This window comes from Lygodium microphyllum, chromosome 12 (genome assembly GCF_053477565.2).
Source record: "Lygodium microphyllum isolate KBCC chromosome 12, Lygodium_microphyllum_v1.1.10, whole genome shotgun sequence".
In the NCBI taxonomy this organism is placed as follows: Eukaryota; Viridiplantae; Streptophyta; class Polypodiopsida; order Schizaeales; family Lygodiaceae; genus Lygodium; species Lygodium microphyllum.
Genome location: NC_141146.1, coordinates 146,699,255 through 146,717,395, shown reverse-complemented (window position 1 = coordinate 146,717,395; position 18,141 = coordinate 146,699,255). Strand labels below are relative to the sequence as shown.

General features: G+C 38.1%; 1 pseudogene across 1 annotated transcript; it reads left to right on the top strand.

Annotated features, from left to right (window-relative positions):
* Window positions 1-6,187: 6,187 nt before the first annotated feature.
* On the top strand, window positions 6,188-9,464 carry LOC148028415 (pyrophosphate-energized vacuolar membrane proton pump 1 pseudogene; annotated as a pseudogene). The gene is made up of 3 exons (XR_015692725.1): window positions 6,188-8,412; window positions 8,515-8,607; window positions 9,025-9,464. The product of XR_015692725.1 is annotated as a pyrophosphate-energized vacuolar membrane proton pump 1 pseudogene (transcript).
* Window positions 9,465-18,141: the final 8,677 nt, after the last annotated feature.

Sequence of the window (18,141 nt, the reverse complement as noted above, 5' to 3'; positions counted from 1 at the left end):
GAAATGTTGCAATATTTCCTATGTGTGTATGCATTTATTCCCTATGTACAACTAGGAAATCACATTTCCCACATCTAATAGTAGGGAATTAAAGGTCAATATAGACTATTTCCTACATTCTTTTAAAATTCCCTATGTAAGAGTACACATGAATGTTATTCCCTACTTCTCCTTGTAGGGAATCATAGGTCACTATGAAGATTTCCTATGTTATCTCTAAATTCCCTATATAACGGAATTTTGAAAGAGTGACATTTTCTAATTGTAATAGTAGGAAACTATAAGTACATAGAGAATTTCCTACCTTCTCTCAAAAATCTCTATATGGGAGATTATAAGAAATTCAAGCTTTGATCTAGCTCGTAAACACAAATCAAAATTAATGAAATTGGAAGTAGCCATATGAAGGTGATCCTAGATTTTCTAACCCCCCTAGACACATATGAACATGTTGCATACACACGTGCCTACATTTACATGTGCACACATACACACAGAAACACAAGTGTACATGCTTACATGTGCATATGATAGACACACACACATGCAAGCCTCTTTAGTTTTAGTCACAAGGCCATATCTAAATATAGTCATGGGCTTATTTATCCCTCGAGTAAGTTACTCGTGAATATATGTGTGAATCACATGGGTTCAAAATAAGGTATTTTTAAAATAACGTTTTTATACATTTTTTATATATAAAAGGCTGTAATATAAAGGGGTTATTTACAAATTGAATAGAAAAGGGTTATGTTTTGTTCAAGAAAAATTCATAGATTAGGATATTTATAAATAGGCCATGAATGCATGTGATGTAGAGGATATACATATAGTAACTTCCTCGAGGTTTATCCTAGCACTAAATGTTTGAAATGACCACCATGTTGTAGAAAAATGAGGCCTCAAACCAAGTAGTTACATACCTATTTTGTGCAACATTACTCTCTTTTCTCTAACTTTTTTCGGTGATATAACCATTTAATGCCTATGTTTTGATATTTCATGTAGACATAGAATATTGTATTATGGCATACATGGCAATGTTTGGATTAAAAACCTAATAGATCTTCATGCATGCCTTAAATAAATTTTTCTACAAATCATAGTTATAAGAACAATAGTAAAATACTCATCCTTGCAAGCTTGGACATGTCAATGTAAACATAATCTTGGTCTAGCACTCTATGACCCTTGGATGAGAAACCATCAAGATTTTGAATGGTTATAGTGTTTGGACTAATGACCTAGATGGTTTAAATGGTCCAATTTTTTTTAGATATCCTATTACTCTTGTTAGAAAAGAATGTTGATATTTGTATAGCTTCTTTAAATGAGAAAGATGGTTCTTGCCTTTGACTGCCATAGTGAAAACAAGTGTCCAATGCGCCATAATCTTCCTTTAGTAGTTCTTAAAATAGCAAGACACATATGTTGTATACTCTAGATTACTAAAAAACCATGGGATCTCCTAGTAACGCCCCTTATGGACTAACTTTTAGAGGTCCCTAGAAAGGAGGAGTTACACTGTATGACTATTGCAACCATAAAAAGGAAAAATACAAAATACAAAGCAACATAGTTCAACAATCCATTGTGATGGCTTGGTTTGTAGTCATTGTGATAGAGCAATTCTCTAAATGAATGTAAGGATGGCACTATAAGCTTGGGTAGGGCCATAGCCATAAATAAGAACTCCACATTTTCTTCTTTATCACAATTCATTCTAGAGTGACGATGCTAGCAAAAATCCATTTTTGAGCTATATCCATGTAATTCGCAAGGAACCTAAGCATATAAACTAAGATAAAAGTGTTTGCCATTTGGATCAATGCTCCAGAATGACTAAGGGCCATTTCATATTCATTCAGGGACAAATGTGTGCAACAAAGCCATTAATTGAGGTTGCAATTATCCAATGGGGGATAGAACTATCTTAGTGTTGCTAAATTTGACACGCAAGAGGTGAGTGGATAGTTTTCTATAGTACACAAAAAGAAGTGGCTAGCCATTGCCACCAATCAAATGCATGCAAGCATCCAAACAAATTTGAAAGCAGGAGCACCCAAATCATGTTTGATCTGCCTTTCATTTATTTTTATTTATGCATTCTAATGTGTTTGTTCATTTGGACATCTATGAAACCTTCCTAAGCCAACAATGTTTCTCAAGGTGATCAAGTTCATGAGTCAACTTTGGCTCTTTACATGCGTAGCCTAATATGTCTAACCAACAAAGCACCACTCCAAGTCTATCTCATATATGTAGATAGTTGAGGTATATATTTTTTATTTGAACCTTCAACAAATTTTCAACCTCTTACTAGTTGTATGATAATTCCACTATGCATCATCAGGCTAGAGGCAATTGAAAAAGAAAAACAAGGGGGCCTATTCTTGGATAAGATAGAAAGGAACATATTGTGGTGGGTCCATGAAAACCTTGATTAGGGGCTACTACTATCTTTCAAGGGAGGCAAATGATATTCTGGACTTGCATTGAGAAGAAGACCATGGTGAAGAAGGTGACCAAACTATGAAAAGAGGTTGATACAAACAAAACTAGTAATTGCAGCAAATCATTAGCAGAAGGATGGATAATGTCTTGTGAAATCAAGATAAATAGAGTGTTGCAGTAGGCTGAACCTGGTTGGGCTTCTCTTGCATTGTACAACCTCACATGCAAGTATTTATTTCTACCATAAGGGAATCTCTTTAAAAATACATGCAAACCATCATCCACAAGTAGAGAGCAAACATAGTGTAAGGATAAAGATGATCTATTCTACCTTGCTCCATGTCATGTTTGGTGATAGCCACTTGAAATCTAACCCAATGGTATTCGTTCCATATTTCCCTTGCTAGCATGTGCAGTCCTTATATCTAATCCACAAAGACATTTGTTAAAAAACTTGGTATTGAAGGCTAAGTTTAAACCTAAAGTCTAAAGAAAGTTTAAAGTTTTTGTATGTGAAAGTTCCCATATAGGCTATACCTTGAGCCAAACGAATTAAAATAATCAAACTTTAGCTTATCACTTGTTTGCATATAAAGTAGAGCATATAGGCTCCACCTCTCAATATAGCATATAAAACACAAGTGAAGGGATAAGCCAAAAGTGGAAAATTAAAATTTCACTCTATTTCTACTAGGTATAGATTGGAATGAATGATGAGCATATTGGAGAAATGATTTCGCAAATATCTGGTGGACAAATGGTTGATGGATATTGGTGCACCCTGATGTGCACAAAGAGAGAAATTTCTTCCCATGGATCTGTATGGTGAGTTCCAGCACAACTTTATTTATTTGTTGTTGCTGTAAACATCGATTGACCTTGGCATTACTGTGCAACATATTGACATGGCTTGAGGATCTAGAAGGTTGCTGCTACTGCATTGCTTTTTGCATTAACCAATGGCCATACATTCGGGGCTCACATCTGGAGGAACACGATCTTAGATGTTTCTTTTGGATCAAATGATGTATGGTGTATCAACACCATCCTTGCTTCTTTCAAGTTGCAAATGACAGGTTCCATGGTAGTAAAAGGGGAAAATTTCTTATGTTTGGTAGGTAGGCAGGAGATTATTCTAGTAGAAGGATAGAAGAGGACCATAAGTCATCTTCAAGCAAAACAACTCGTGTTTCCATTCACAGGCACCTTTGACTGATTTCCAACATGTAAGTGGACTTAAGATCTTTTTTCTTTGTGCACAAATTTTTCAAATAGTGATACATATTGTTGAATGCACTATTCAAGGTAGCAATTCCGAGTAAATTTTTAAACAGTGATACACTTGGATATGGGGCTTACAAAATAAGGCTGGTAATCAATATGTCCTACATCTGGACATGGTCTTGGGGATATTCATGTGGTGAGCAATAGAGCAGCAACCTGGAACTTGCAAGTCTGTAGATAGATATTAGCAGCAACTTATGAGTATGTAGAAGAGTCAATAGAAAATTTTTAGCATTGCAGTGGGAGCTGTGCATGAGCACACTTCAACCAAAAAAATTAGTCTATAGATAGACCGTACATATAGACCTTATAACACGGTAGCAGGTGGGAGAATCAGAAGGCGATGTAGCATATGATGATTCTGCTGCCCTCCTCCCCTCGCCCCTCCCCCATGGACTCCTCCTGCAGTAGCCCCTCCCATGGCCTCCTCAAAGGCCTCAGTCGTGACCGTGATCGGCCCCGTTCTGCTGGCCCTGCCCGCCGCCACGACGACCTCAAGCGCTCCACCCCTTCCCGTGACCGCGAGAATGGAGGAGCCTTGCACGAGTGAGGCAGCAGTGACAGGGCCTCGTCGGAGGAGATGCTGGTCAGCTTGCCTGCCTCTCGGTCCTTCGTCGACCGCGATGGCAAGGACAGGGGCGAGGAGGGGGGCGAATTCAGAAGGAAAGGGCATGGCACTGAGAAGGAAGGCGGGGACGAGTACGAGGACAGCTCTGACAGAGCGGACAGAAGCCGCAATGCCTTGAGAAAGGTGTCGATCCACGAGCATTTCGATAGACACTACCCCGAGAAGTCCTATGCGGCAGAGCGTGATAGATCTGAGAAAAGTGATGGTACTGCAAGGATCGGGGTTGAAGAGTCTTCACTAAGGGTTCCGTCCTTCCGCCATAGCCACGGAGCTTTGGCTTTTTGTTAAAAGATATTTTCATCATCCGTCAACACCGTCACTCTCCTTCTTCATCCGTCAACACCGTCACTCTCCTCCTCACAGCGAGATACGGGGCGTCGATAAACCTGGCCAGAGCTGTGCGTCGGCACAATGACTGGCTCCCGCATTCGACGATCACCCTGGCTCCCGCATTCGACGATCACCCTTCTTCTTATGTACAGAGCTGAGAAAAGGCCTCTGTTCTCTTCCGCCTGTGATAGCCAGCTCTACAGGGCCTTTCCTTCGTGAGTGGAGATGGCGGCTTCCACAGGATGGAGCAAAGTGGAGGACCTCGTGGAGAATCTTAGCTCGCTTGACACGACTGCCAGACTCAAGGCTCTTCGGGATGTCAAGAACCAGATTATTGGCAACAAGACTAAGAAACTTTCGTACATCAAGCCAGGGGTTGTACCTCGAGTGGTGGAGATACTGGCCAACGACACAAAGACACCATTGTTGGTACAGTCTGCTACTGCTATTGGGAGTTTTTGCATGTGGAATTCAAGCTGGTGTAAAGGCTGTTCTGGATAGCGGTGTTCTTAACCAGGTCAAATCCTGTCTATGAATAGGCTCTTTTTCCAACATTCATCAGGTCAGGATACTTCTTCTATTGGCTTCACTGGATCTGGTGAGGAAACCAGGTCAAATCTTGTCGGAGGTGATGGTCCCTTTCAGCAGCAACTTGCAAGTAGATTTGTGGAAGTTGATACTCTGTCACACAGGGACAACTTCAATGGTACTGATTTGTGTGGTGAAGGGGGTTGTGACATGATCCTAGAGACTTCCTGAGTAGGAGGCCCAACGTCAAGATTTGTGGAAGTTGATACTCTGTCACACAGGGACAACTTCGATGGTACTGATTTGTGTGGTGAAGGGGGTTGAGGTCCAATGTCAAGATGTTACTTATTTGCTGATATTGCAAATTTTCTTGCTCAACGTTGGGTTGATGCCATCTCATCTTCTGATTCAATAGTGGTGGCGGTATATTTGGGTGAAAGTGAACATCTCCCAAGATTGTCTGCAAGATCTGGGAATGCTAGTCCAAAGAATCTGCAGCAGGGCTGATTACATCTGGTTTTGTCATGGTAGATGACAACCTGGGTGAAAGTGAACATCTCCCAAGATTGTCTGCAAGATCTGGGAATGCTAGTCCAGAGAATCTGCAGCAGGGCTGATTACATCTGGGTTTGTCATGGTAGATGACAATTTGCAGATCTGGGAATGCTAGTCCAGAGAATCTGCAGCAGGGCTGATTACATCTGGGTTTGTCATGGTAAATGACAACCTGGGTGAAAGTGAACATCTCCCAAGATTGTCTGCAAGATCTGGGAATGCTAGTCCAGAGAATCTGCAGCAGGGCTGTTTACATCTGGGTTTGTCATGGTAGATGACAACCTTCGCACGAGAATGTTGAGGTTTTAAATTTCATGTTGAACATGGTTCCAGAAAGCTGATATTGCCATGCTTCATGACGATCGTCCTTGTTCATTATTATGATCGTCCTCGTTCGTTATTCCATTGATGAGCGTCTATATTCCAGCTAATGATACATTGTTTCGGTTATATTCTTTCCAGCTAATGAGGGTCTATATTCTCGTGCGAAGGTTCAGTACTAAGCCCCAGCCTTGCAAATACGATCCAAAGCAGGAATGTGCCCTAGCTCTCTTTACAGCAAATTTCACTACAGTTGCATTTATATTGGGAGCTTTGACGTCCATAATGTCAGGATTTTTGGGCATGATGATCGCAACATATGCGAATGCTCGCACAACTTTGGAAGCCAGAAAAGGGATAGGCAAAGTATTCAAAATTGCCTTCCAATCAAGTTCGGTGATGGGTTTCTTACTTGCTGCTAATGGCCTCATAGTTTTATACATCACTATAAAACTGTTCCAACTTTATTGCAAGGATGATTGGGAGGGCCTTTTTGAGGCCATCACTGGCTATGGGCTTGGATGCTCATTCGTGGCTCTATTTGAAAGGGTTGGAGGTGGAATCTATACCAAAACTATGGATGTTGGAGCAGATCTTGTTGGAAAAGTAGAAAGGAATATCCCAAAGGACGATCCGCGAAATCCAGCGATCATTGCTGACAATGTGGGTGATAATGTGGGAGATATTGTTGGAATGGGTTCAGATTTGTTTGGCTCCTTTGCTGAAGCTTCTTGCGCAGCTCTTGTTGTGGCTTCCATGTCATCATTTGGCACAAATCATGACTTCACTGCTATGTGCTTCCCTCTACTCATTAGCTCTATGGGCATTGTGGCATGCCTCATCACAACCTTGTTCGCAACTGATGTGTTCGAGATCTCAAATCTAAGGGATATTGAATCTACACTGAAGAGACAGTTGCTGATATCCACCATCTTAATGACATTCGGTGCAGCTTTTGTTTGTTTGTTGGCACTACCATCCACGTTTTACATATATGATCCTAACAGTGGTGCAAAGATGGTTCAAAACTGGAAACTATTTTTTTGCGTCGGAGTAGGGCTTTGGGTAGGCTTGGTAATTGGCTACGTTACAGAGTATTTCACCAGCAATACATACAGACCAGTCCAGGATGTTGCTGATTCTTGCAGGATAGGAGCTGCTACTACCAATGTCATATTTGGTTTGGCACTTGGCTACAAGTCTGTAATTGTTCCAATATTTGCTATTGTTGTTGCCATCTATGTCAGCCATATCCTAGCAGCCATGTACGGGATCACAGTTGCAGCTCTTGGAATTCTTTCTACCATTGCCACCTGTCTAGCCATAGATGCATATGGCTCCATAAGTGATAATGCTGGTATCGCAACTGGTCTCTGGATGACCATGATACTTCTTACACATCTCTCCACAAGAAGCGCAGCCGCAGTATAGACTATGAGGCCGCGAAGGCTTTCAAGATGGATAGATTCCTCAACCATAGGACTTCTTCAAAGTCCAGCTTGCGGCATCAACAGCCCCCAGTTGACAGCACTTTGGGAGAGCGCTTTCTCAGATTAGAAGAGATGAAACTGCAGATGCAGAGAGTCTGAGCGATTTCGTGATGATCTGGAGGCCAGGTGTACAAAGATGTTTCTAGAGTCCCAGAAGCAGATTGTTGAGATGTTTGCTTGGGCTCTGAGCAGCAGTAAGAAAACTGATGAGCTCTTGTTGATGATTGTCGGTATTTTATTCATCATTTGATTATTCTAAATGTTTCTTTCTTCCAGCTGATTTTTGGCTCTTCATGCTACGTTTCATATCATTTCATCTATATTACAGCTAATGCGTTGAAATTATTCCACGCTTTGTTTATAAGAAATGTTTCGAGCTGATGGGATGATATTTCATTTCATTCTTATTCCAGCTGTTGATATGTTTCAGCTGATGTTTCATTATTATTCCAGCTGTTGAGTTGTTCTAGCTGATGTTTCATTGTTTTCAGTTGTTGTTTGTCTATTTTTAGTTGATTCATCTGTTCAAGCTTATGTTTATTCTACTTGATGTTTTATCTATTCTAGCTAAGGAGTTGATGTTGCAGCTAATGTGTGCTCACTTGATGCACTTCTGGGATTCCACTTCCGGTGTCTCGTGTCTCTCTTCTCTTCTCTCTTCCTCCGTTCCTCGTCTCCCTCGCGTGCTGTTCAATATGAAGTTTGTAAGATGCTTCAAACCAGAAGGAGAAGTTGGTGAGCCCATAAAAGTATGAACAATGAATTCCTTGTTTTCACCTGCTCAATTTACTATCAGATGGTGTAAAGAACAGGGCAAAAAAGGTATGCGTGTTTTGATGTTTTGATGTTTTACAAATGCGTGTTTTGATGTTTTACAAATATCTCTTATGTTTCTAAACTTTGGTTTATTATGTGTACATAAAGGTAACAAAATTACAAATGATGGTACAAGAGATAATGGAACAATGAAAGCTAAGGAGGTCATTGGCCCTAATGTCTCTTCAAATCACGATACAGGTATTTCTTTATTTCTACTAAACTTTGAAAATTAAAATTTTTACATATTTTACATCTTGCTTTATTAGGTGATTCATTTTGAGATTAACTAGCTTTAATTAATCTCTTTGTCTAATTTAAAATGTTCATAGTTATTTATATTTTTAAACTTTGAGTAATTGTGTGTATATATATAAATATAGATTAAAGAACAACGAAAGGTGGGAAAAGAGGTAATGTAAGAAAGGGAGATCAAGAGGTTACTTGCAATAATGTTTCTTCAAGTCAAGATGCAAATACCAACTTTAAGGATCAAAAACTTGTACAAATTTGGTGACCCAAATTGATACAAAATATCTAATTACTTTCTTTTGTATTATTGAATTTTTTCATAATCTTGTATTATCGTGAACTTTGGTTAACTCTATATATATATAGGTAAACAAGTTACTAAAGATGACACGAGACAATGCAAGAAAGGAAGACATTGAGATTGCTTGCCTTAACACTTCTTCAAGCCAAGAATCAAGTATTACCAGCTTTCTTATGTTGATAATGAGTCATTTTTTGAAATGGTTATACTAACTAATGATATTTGATCACTTGAGTATCAATAGGAGTGATACACATACCATCATATGATGATATCTATCGGCCACCCATGTTGAAATTTAGAGAAGAGGGTAGACAAACATTTATTACTTTGCAACATATTGGAGATTTAAGGGATAAAACAATCAAGACACACATGTTGCTTAATTAGTTTTTAGTTTTATGCTCTTTTAAAATTATTTTCATTTTTCTTTTGGTTGCTAGAAGTAGATGATGTTTTAATTTGTTTAATCTATTTTGATCATTCGATGTATGTTATTGATCCTTACTTAGAAATGATGACATTCTCTATATAATTTTCTAGTTAAAAATTTATTGTGTAATTTCTTGTTTGATTTTAGCATGTCTAAGAGGAAGAGCAAAGTAGATAAAGTGATAAGAAAAAAAGAGAATTTCCACGGAATTCCCTAGTTGAAAGTACATATAAGTAGGGAATGTAAAAAATAGGAAAAATGAGAGATTACCTAGTGAGAGTACCTAGAGAATCACCTCTAGAAAAATTTTCCTATATATGAAATATTTCCTATATAGGAATTATTCCCTACATAGAAAATTTTGTATTTTCCTATGTAGGAAATATTTCCTACATAGGAAAAGTCTTATGTGATTCCCTACTTGTTCTCACTAGGAAATGTCCCATTTTTCCTAGTTTTTACTTTCCCCACTTATATGTATTTTCAATTAGGGAATTCCATGGGGAATTCTCTTTTTTTCCTATATGGGGATCGATTGAAAGTTCCTTGTGGCGGTGCGTTGGGGTCTCTTCAGGAGGGCCTTCAGGTAGTATATATCAGCTGCAGCTACCATTGTCTGTCTCTGTGTATGAGAGAGAGAGAGAGAGAGAGAGAGAGAGAGAGGTTTTTGACTTCGCCCTCCCCTCATCTCATGCAGGGACTCAAGGAGAGCATCGCCCAGAAGGGTAAAAACGCCCAGTCTGCCGCGCAAGACGCTGCTAAGAACATTCAGCAGACCGTTCAGTAAGAGAGTGAGTGGGCGTATATGTATCCATCGCGTTCCCACCGTCCCTATTATATCGGCTAATGTACATTTTTTGAGTTCGCCGCAAAGACTCTTGTCCTCCAAATACTGGTGGAATTGTAACCTGCTGTATGTACCAGTTCCTGTAATGTAATTCATGTAGCCTCTCTCTCTCTCTCTCTCTCTCTCTCGACAGAGGCGTAACCCCCGCCGTAATAAATCAGTGATGGAAGTAACTTTGCATTCTGTATTTGAAAGACGTGTTGCCTCCAAAAATTGGCAAAACATATTCTCCAATTTGGAGTTAAAAGTCGCCAACGAGCAGCACCTCAATTTGTCTAACAAGACTCTAAACCACTTACTATATAGAAAGTTCACATTATAACTAGGAAGATTACTAACAGAACTAGGAAGAATGTAGATTTTTCTAGTTATAACTGGATAATTTTGCCATCACTAGTCTCTTCTAACTAGTAACATCCTTTTCCTAGATAGTATCTAGAAAATTAAAGCCCTATCTAGTAACATTATCTAGTCTCTTCTAACTAGTAACATCCTTTTCCTAGATAGTATCTAGAAAATTAAAGCCCTATCTAGTAACATTATCTAGGAAGTTATTGTATAGCTAGTAATAATATCAACCTAACTAGAAAATTTTAGTTTTTACTAGTCATAACTAGCAAGTACTATCCTCTATCAAGTTAACTTGGAACTCATGATTTTTCTAGGTATAACTAGTAAATAAATATTCATTGATTAGAAATTTACATTTGTATAATACTTACTCGCAACTAAGCTTTTCACACTTGTTTGACACAAAAGCAAGCCCACAGTTGTTGAAAGGTTATCACAATAACAAAAAAGAAAATTAAAAGAAAGATGTTTAGTACACATGAATAACACAAACTGTGTGGCCCCAACAACAGAGTCATTGCATTTAGCAACAATAACACTTACAATGTTGACCAAAGTACATGGCCACATTGGCCAAGAATATATCATGGTGATGACATCCATCTTATTGCAAAGCTCATGATTATATTAGTGAAAAAAAAGCATATTGCACCAATGGATTAAATAGAAACTCCACACACTAACATCATATTCCCTACTATCCAAATGAGCAACAAGAGCAAACATTCAAAGTGCATGGCAAGCAAACCACACAGTCATATATACCCCATCATGAAAATTAGATAGCCAGGAAAAGCACATTACCAAGTGCATGACCATAGTGCACATGGACAAAAAGAACCACCGAGGCAAAGCGCATAGCCATATTGAGAAAAAGCTAAATTTCATTGCCCAAAACATGTGGCTATAGAAAATAAAGCAAACTACATTGCTAGTTGTATGATGAAATAATATCACCTTTCAAACTAGCACTAAGCTTATAAACTTCATGTCTTAACACAAAAATATAAGTACCAAGGATTCTAGTGATTGCCAACTATTGTAGCTAGCTCTATGTGGAAGCTTGCAATATGATAGATGGGAAGCTACTTCAAGGTTCACTATGAGGTGACTTGAATAACAAGAAGACTACACCTAAAATAGCCTTACAAGGGTGGAAGTATATTACCTTTACAAAGAACTAGTGCTCCAAAATGAAGAAATCCTTATTGGATATTCTCATTTTATTAGGGTTTGAAGTTGAGCAATTCCATAGAAAAGTATCAATGGGAGCATATCAAATTCTCACCAATCTCAAAGTTAGGTGAAATAATTCAAACAATGTAGAAACTCTTGCAAATTCTCAATGGAACGTTGAAAGTGTATCATAATAAAAGGAAAACACAAGAGGAAAAGAAGAACAAATTAATATTGGAAAAATTTTGAATTTATCTTTTGAGAAAAAATAAGAGAGCTAAAAGAAAGGCATGCTTTTTGGGCTAACAACATGCTCAACAAGGCCAATATTAAAATAGAGTACTATAAAAAGCAAGGAGGGGAGGAAAGCATGTTGAGCTATTCTCTCCTAGACATCTTAAACCTTCCATGTTGGGTAAAAAACCATAGGTTTGAATCTCTACAAGAGAGGCTGAACCCCTAGAGGATCTTAATGTACTCTCCGTGAGGATTTCAATCATGCTATGCATTTGACAATTCAAAAATTATGATGTGTGCAATCTTGTGTAGCAACTTCTCCTATAGGCACCTATTTGGCTAGTATCATCTCGTGGTCATAACAAACATCAAGTGTAACATCCATGACAAGTCAATTTATGCTACCCTCTAATCCCTCCTAACTTGTTCTAGCCCTTATTCCTATAAGTCAAGCCTTAGAGGTAATTCAAAGCTCCCAAAAATCTTGCAACAACTCAAGAAAATTCATGAGAACTATTGTATCCCTGCTCTACCCTTAGAAATAATAGACACATGAATTTTTAGCAAGACCGTTCATATATACTTGTGAAGATCATATCCCAAAGACTATATTTATGGCCCCAAAAAACATTATTACGAATATTTTAAAATTACTCTATGAAATTATCATTTTTTCTAATTATAAAAAATATTTTAAAATTATTCTCTAAAATTATTGTTTTTCATGGAACAATCTGACAAAATTTTTATCATTGGAGTTCAAGCCATTGGCATCTCCATCCTAATATGCCTTAGCATCCTATAAGATGCCAAAATACTCACTAGTGGGTTGGGATCCCATGATCTTTTAGGAGATAGGTGTTTTTGATTACATGAGTGCTTGAGAAGGAAAAGGGCCAAGTGACCCTATTATATAGGATGCCTTTAATGCTGAGGGAAGCTTATCATGGCTCTAAGTTAATACTGTGTGTTGTTAACAGAAGTAGTGTAATCACATACAACCCAATCTTATGGGGTTGGAAGCTCATATCCTAGGCTAGACAATTGTTTTCTCTGTAGAGAGATGGATTTTATACTACTTCATGGAATGGTGTTTTTATATATTACCTTTTATGCAATAAAATGTTGTTTTCCAAAGTGTTTGTCATGTGCTAAATGTTGTGTTAATGGACCCTATGTAACATGATAATAAAAGGAAGCTACTTTTTTATGTTGTAATAGTATGGTACCTTTGGTAATTAGATAAGTAACATAAATCCCATCAAGGAATGTGAGAATACCTCAATCCCGATGACCAATCATCTATAGCTAGATGGACCTAATAATTTGGGTAGCTTTTCTAAACATTAGATGAAGCTATTAATACATGATCCTCCAAATTTAGTAGGATATATATGAGGCTCAACTTCATTTTTGGGGGGCTAATGTGAGATGATGCCTTATCGACAAGGGGATCAACATTTTATTCTCTTCCACTTCTCACTCTCTTTGAACCAAGTGCAATATTTTCTCTAGTTTCACCTATGATTGATTACAAAGTAATATTTCTTAGGCAAGCATTATGTTGCTATTAGGGGTGACTTGCCTATGAAGTAGAATCGAGATTCTCATGCTCAACTAAGTTTGAGGTTTCTTGAGGGAAAATTGGGCAGTGATGTGCATGGACATAAATTTTTGTTGAATACTACAGGACTTCTCTAGGTTTATTACATGAGACAACTCACAAGAATCCACAAACTGATTGTGATTTCTATCCTCTAGGTAGGCAAGTCCTAAGACTCCTTAGGTGAAATAAGAGCTTGTCTCAATCCCACATGGGACTTAAAGCAAATGTCATCGGGATGTAGAACTTATGAGAACATGGATCTATTGTGCTACACCTAGTTCCTTAATAAGGGACAAAATGTCTCAATATGGGACTTTCATGTTCAATGGTGTTACGATGATGTCCTAGGCTTCTTTACTTTCTAAACGATAGTGATTATAGCTATAAAGTGCTCTTGGTGAGGGGGGGTGTGTGTGCGTGCACTACTTACTTGGTGTAATCTATACCTAGTTCATGTGTACTTAATACTTTTGGTGACCTAGCCTTGAGTTGAAATGACACACAAGGTTTTTAAGGCTGCAAGTGCAACTAGAGACCCTTCAAGGTCTCGAGTTGACCAACCTTAATATGAGTCCATCAATGTATGTCCTTGTATTTTTCTTGTAACTCCTTTTTGTCTTATGGTGCTTGCCTCAATTTCAAAGTTGGCAAAGAGTCACCTCTTTCCCACTCTAGTAGTCTTGATACTGAGTTTGAGTCTAGGGTTCTTTGGGCACTTGTTTCCTTGTGTAGAAATGCTTGCTAGCCAATGGTGGAAACCCTAATTTCTATGGTCTCAATGCACCAATGGGCTGACCTAGGTGCAATGAACCCATTGTCAATTATCACTCTCTTCTCTTACTTGTAAGGTTAACTCCTAGTGGTGACAAGAAGCTAGCTTTACACTGCAAGTTTTGTTAGTTGTCCCTATCTTTGTCAATTGTCACTAGATTTTCATAATTGCAAGGTTCCAATCCGGTGGCAAGAATATTCCTATAGTGCACTATTTTCTGTGTGTGTGAGACGTCAACTAATAAGCCATCATGTGACCTAAAGTGTACCTAAAACCATGTATAACTAGTAAAATGGAGCTATATGAGGTGCACATGTATTGCCTAGTGCAAATGGGTTGCCTTAAACTAGTGTGGAGCTCTTAAAAATGTGAGTGTAACTAGTTGGGAGCTTGATATCATACTTCAATGGAGTTCAATGCTAAGAATATTAAGAATATAAGCATTGAAATGGATAGAATGGAGACAAACTTTCAAATTGGATTATATGGAATTGGAAATTGAAGATTACATGTCTCTTGAGCAGCCTTGGTTTTCATTCAATCTTTAGAGTAGGCTAAAGAAGAGTTTCAGAAATTTTTAACATAGGGGTTCAAGACACACACCACTACCATTCCTAGGAGTAATAAGAATATCCTATGATGTTGCAAATCACTCCCTTCCACCATCAAAGCTCCAACAGTAAGAGTTGAAAAGAGACTCTAACTTCTTCCAACATGTCCATATAGAAAGGGGAAGATAGTAGCACTGAATATCATTAGGGGCTAAGAAGCATCTTCGAGTCTATGATTTGACTAGTAAGACCAAGCTCCGATCCTCTTCCTAATCTTTACATGTCTTATGTATTAGCCACTAGTCAAATCTTTTTGAGACAATATGTTGACTCTCAACCCAATGGGAGCACCCAACTGTCTAAAGATTTGACTAGTAAGACCAAGCTTGAGACTGGTCCTCTTCCTAATCTTTACATGTCTTATGTATTGGGCCACTCAAATCTTTTTGAGATATGTTGAATCCTAACCCAATGGGAGCACCCAACTGTCTAAAGATTTGAGCTTTCACTTGCTACAACATTGGAATTATTATCAATGATGCAAATATATGGCCATTTAGTAGTAAGGGGAGACATGTAATCAAACCAACATGAATCTTATAATTGATTTGCTCCAAATGTGGATGTGTGACTAGAGTAAAAAAAAGTGAGGTGAGACACCATTGTCATATGGATATTTTTAATGAGGTGAGATACCCTTGTCATATGGATATTTTCAGTTCAAATGGAATAGTTAAATAACCATTTATGTTGATTATAGATGTAGCATTAGAAAAAAGGGTATGTATCATTTTGCAAAAAATCTACTTGAAACCACACCATTGTAATACAATCAAGATGAACTCCCAAGTGATCCTGTCATACCCTTTATCTACATTCATGTTTATTACACAATAGCCCCTACTAATCTACATTGTTCTATCCCAATAACAATATTGAGGATACCATCATGGATTTTACTAGAATAAATAAGGCCACACTAATCCTTGCTGAGTACCTTGGGTGAGATATACTGGATTCTTAAACCCATTGGCTTAGCCATCAACTTGTATGGGTAAGGCATCAACTTATATAGAATCGACTCAACCCTTTTGCAGCTAAAGCAAGTAGCTTACAACAACCTTACATTTTCCTTTTAATATGTTATGTATGAATTTTTTATATATTTATTGTTGTGTAAATGGCTTTTGTTAATGTACTATACTTTGAGGTCTCTTGCCAGTAATTCCTCTAAGTTCTAATGCAGCCTACAAATTTTCATTGTTAGATTTGTAGGAGGAAGTACATGCTTAGAGTTCATGTTATTCTTTGGTGATATACCTCTTATTTTATAGGATATATTATAAGAAATAAATGCTAATGATTCCATGATTAGATTATCTATAAGGTATGCGTGAATATTAGTAACACGAGCTACATTGTAAAATGTATTTCAAGCAAAGTCATATATTAATACCCCAAAAGCAGGCACAACCTAATGGCAATTTTGTACAAAAGATGCATAATCATTAGCTTTATAATACAAATTCATAGACATTGAATACATGCTTTGTCTAAGTGCCATTTATATTTTGCTTAGTATTGGTTTTGTTAGAATCTTCAAACAATGCATCCCTTAATATCATTATATTGGCCCCGCACCTTCATTTCCAAATTCCTTCTCAATGTGGAACAAGAAGGATTCATGTAATCTTTGCCCATCTTAAAGCCCAAACACTAGCTAATCATTAGCTATAGCCATGTTACATATAAAGAGAGGAAAATAAAGAGTCAAGTATGTTCTGTGAACAAGAGTTACGATCCTTAAATTTTCAAAGACAAAGGAAGTGAACAGCTGTGTGTATGATTTTGAAGTTGAGCCTTTTTGACAAAATAAGAGACATTTAGTCCCTCTAAATATCCCTCCCCCTCCCTTGCCCTTGCAAAAGCCTAGTTGTGGTGTCGCTTCATCTCTCCCGCTATGGCTCCTGGGCCGTCATTATCGCGAGACTCCATGGATCGCATTGACTGTGGCTTCTGCTTCCGACTCGCCGCCGCCTCAACCTTTTCCTCACTGGTCACTCACAGGAGAACCTCAAACCCTAGCGTCTCACACCTGAAGACGAAGTACAGATCAGTGATGTGTAGTTTGTGGTACTGGATTTTTTGGATCCTAGCCTCGACACAAGGCTCTCTAGGGTGAAGGGCCTTGATGTGGGGATCTTGATCTGCAATAATGCAGGACAATGTTATCCATGCGCCCACTTCTTTCATGAGGTCGCGATCGATGCAAAGCTAACTGCGGACCTCATACGTGCTGACTGTGCTTCTAGGCATGCTCAATCACAAGTGTGGTGCCATTCTGAACATCGGGTCTGGAATTGCGTAAATACTGGCGTCACATCCTCTCTATGCAATATATATATACTTGCACCAAAGGGTACATTGGTTCTATCTCTATGTGCATCAAGAGCAAGTCTCCTGCATTTGAAATCCATCTACATGTGTTGGTAATGAGCAAGTAGGTATGGGAAAGGGGATGCCCATAAGATGTGTTGTCTCCGGTTATCATCTAATGTCTGATTATGTAGGTGCATTGAGAAATTCTCTAGAAACTTGTATGTGGAGTACAAGCACAATGGAGTTGATTTGCAGGTTCAGGTATGCTCCTTCTCTTACTTAGACTAAAATACGGATAGTATATTGTTGAGATACCATGTATGCCATTATGAGTAGCTACCTTATTCAATTGTATTTAAGATCATGGGCTTGGGGCAATGAAATTTCTGTTGATGCACTTTGCAGAAATTTCTTTTGCTCTTAAGGTACTAGTATTTGAAAGCCACATGAGAGCAAGATAAGAAGCCCAAATATTTACAATTAGTTCTTGCTTGACCAGAAATAGGCTATGGGGAAGGTAGAAATGTGTATGTGTTTCTTAATTAGGCTAGACACATACTTGCTCTTCCCTTGATAGCTTTGGTTTTTACTGATGGTTGGTTCCCATTATCTTCTTGTGTCTATAGTTGCCTTCTAATCCTTTGATAAACTGTTGGATTAGAAGTAATGTTTAAGCACAAGTTTTGTAGTCAAATGTCTACATGCATCAAAAGTGGTGGTTTTGCTGGTTTACTTCAAAGAGGTAAAGAAAGAGATCATTGTCTCCATTTATGAAGGCAAACCACAACAACTACTTAAAGGAAGAGAAGACATTCAGCTTGCAGTTGCAA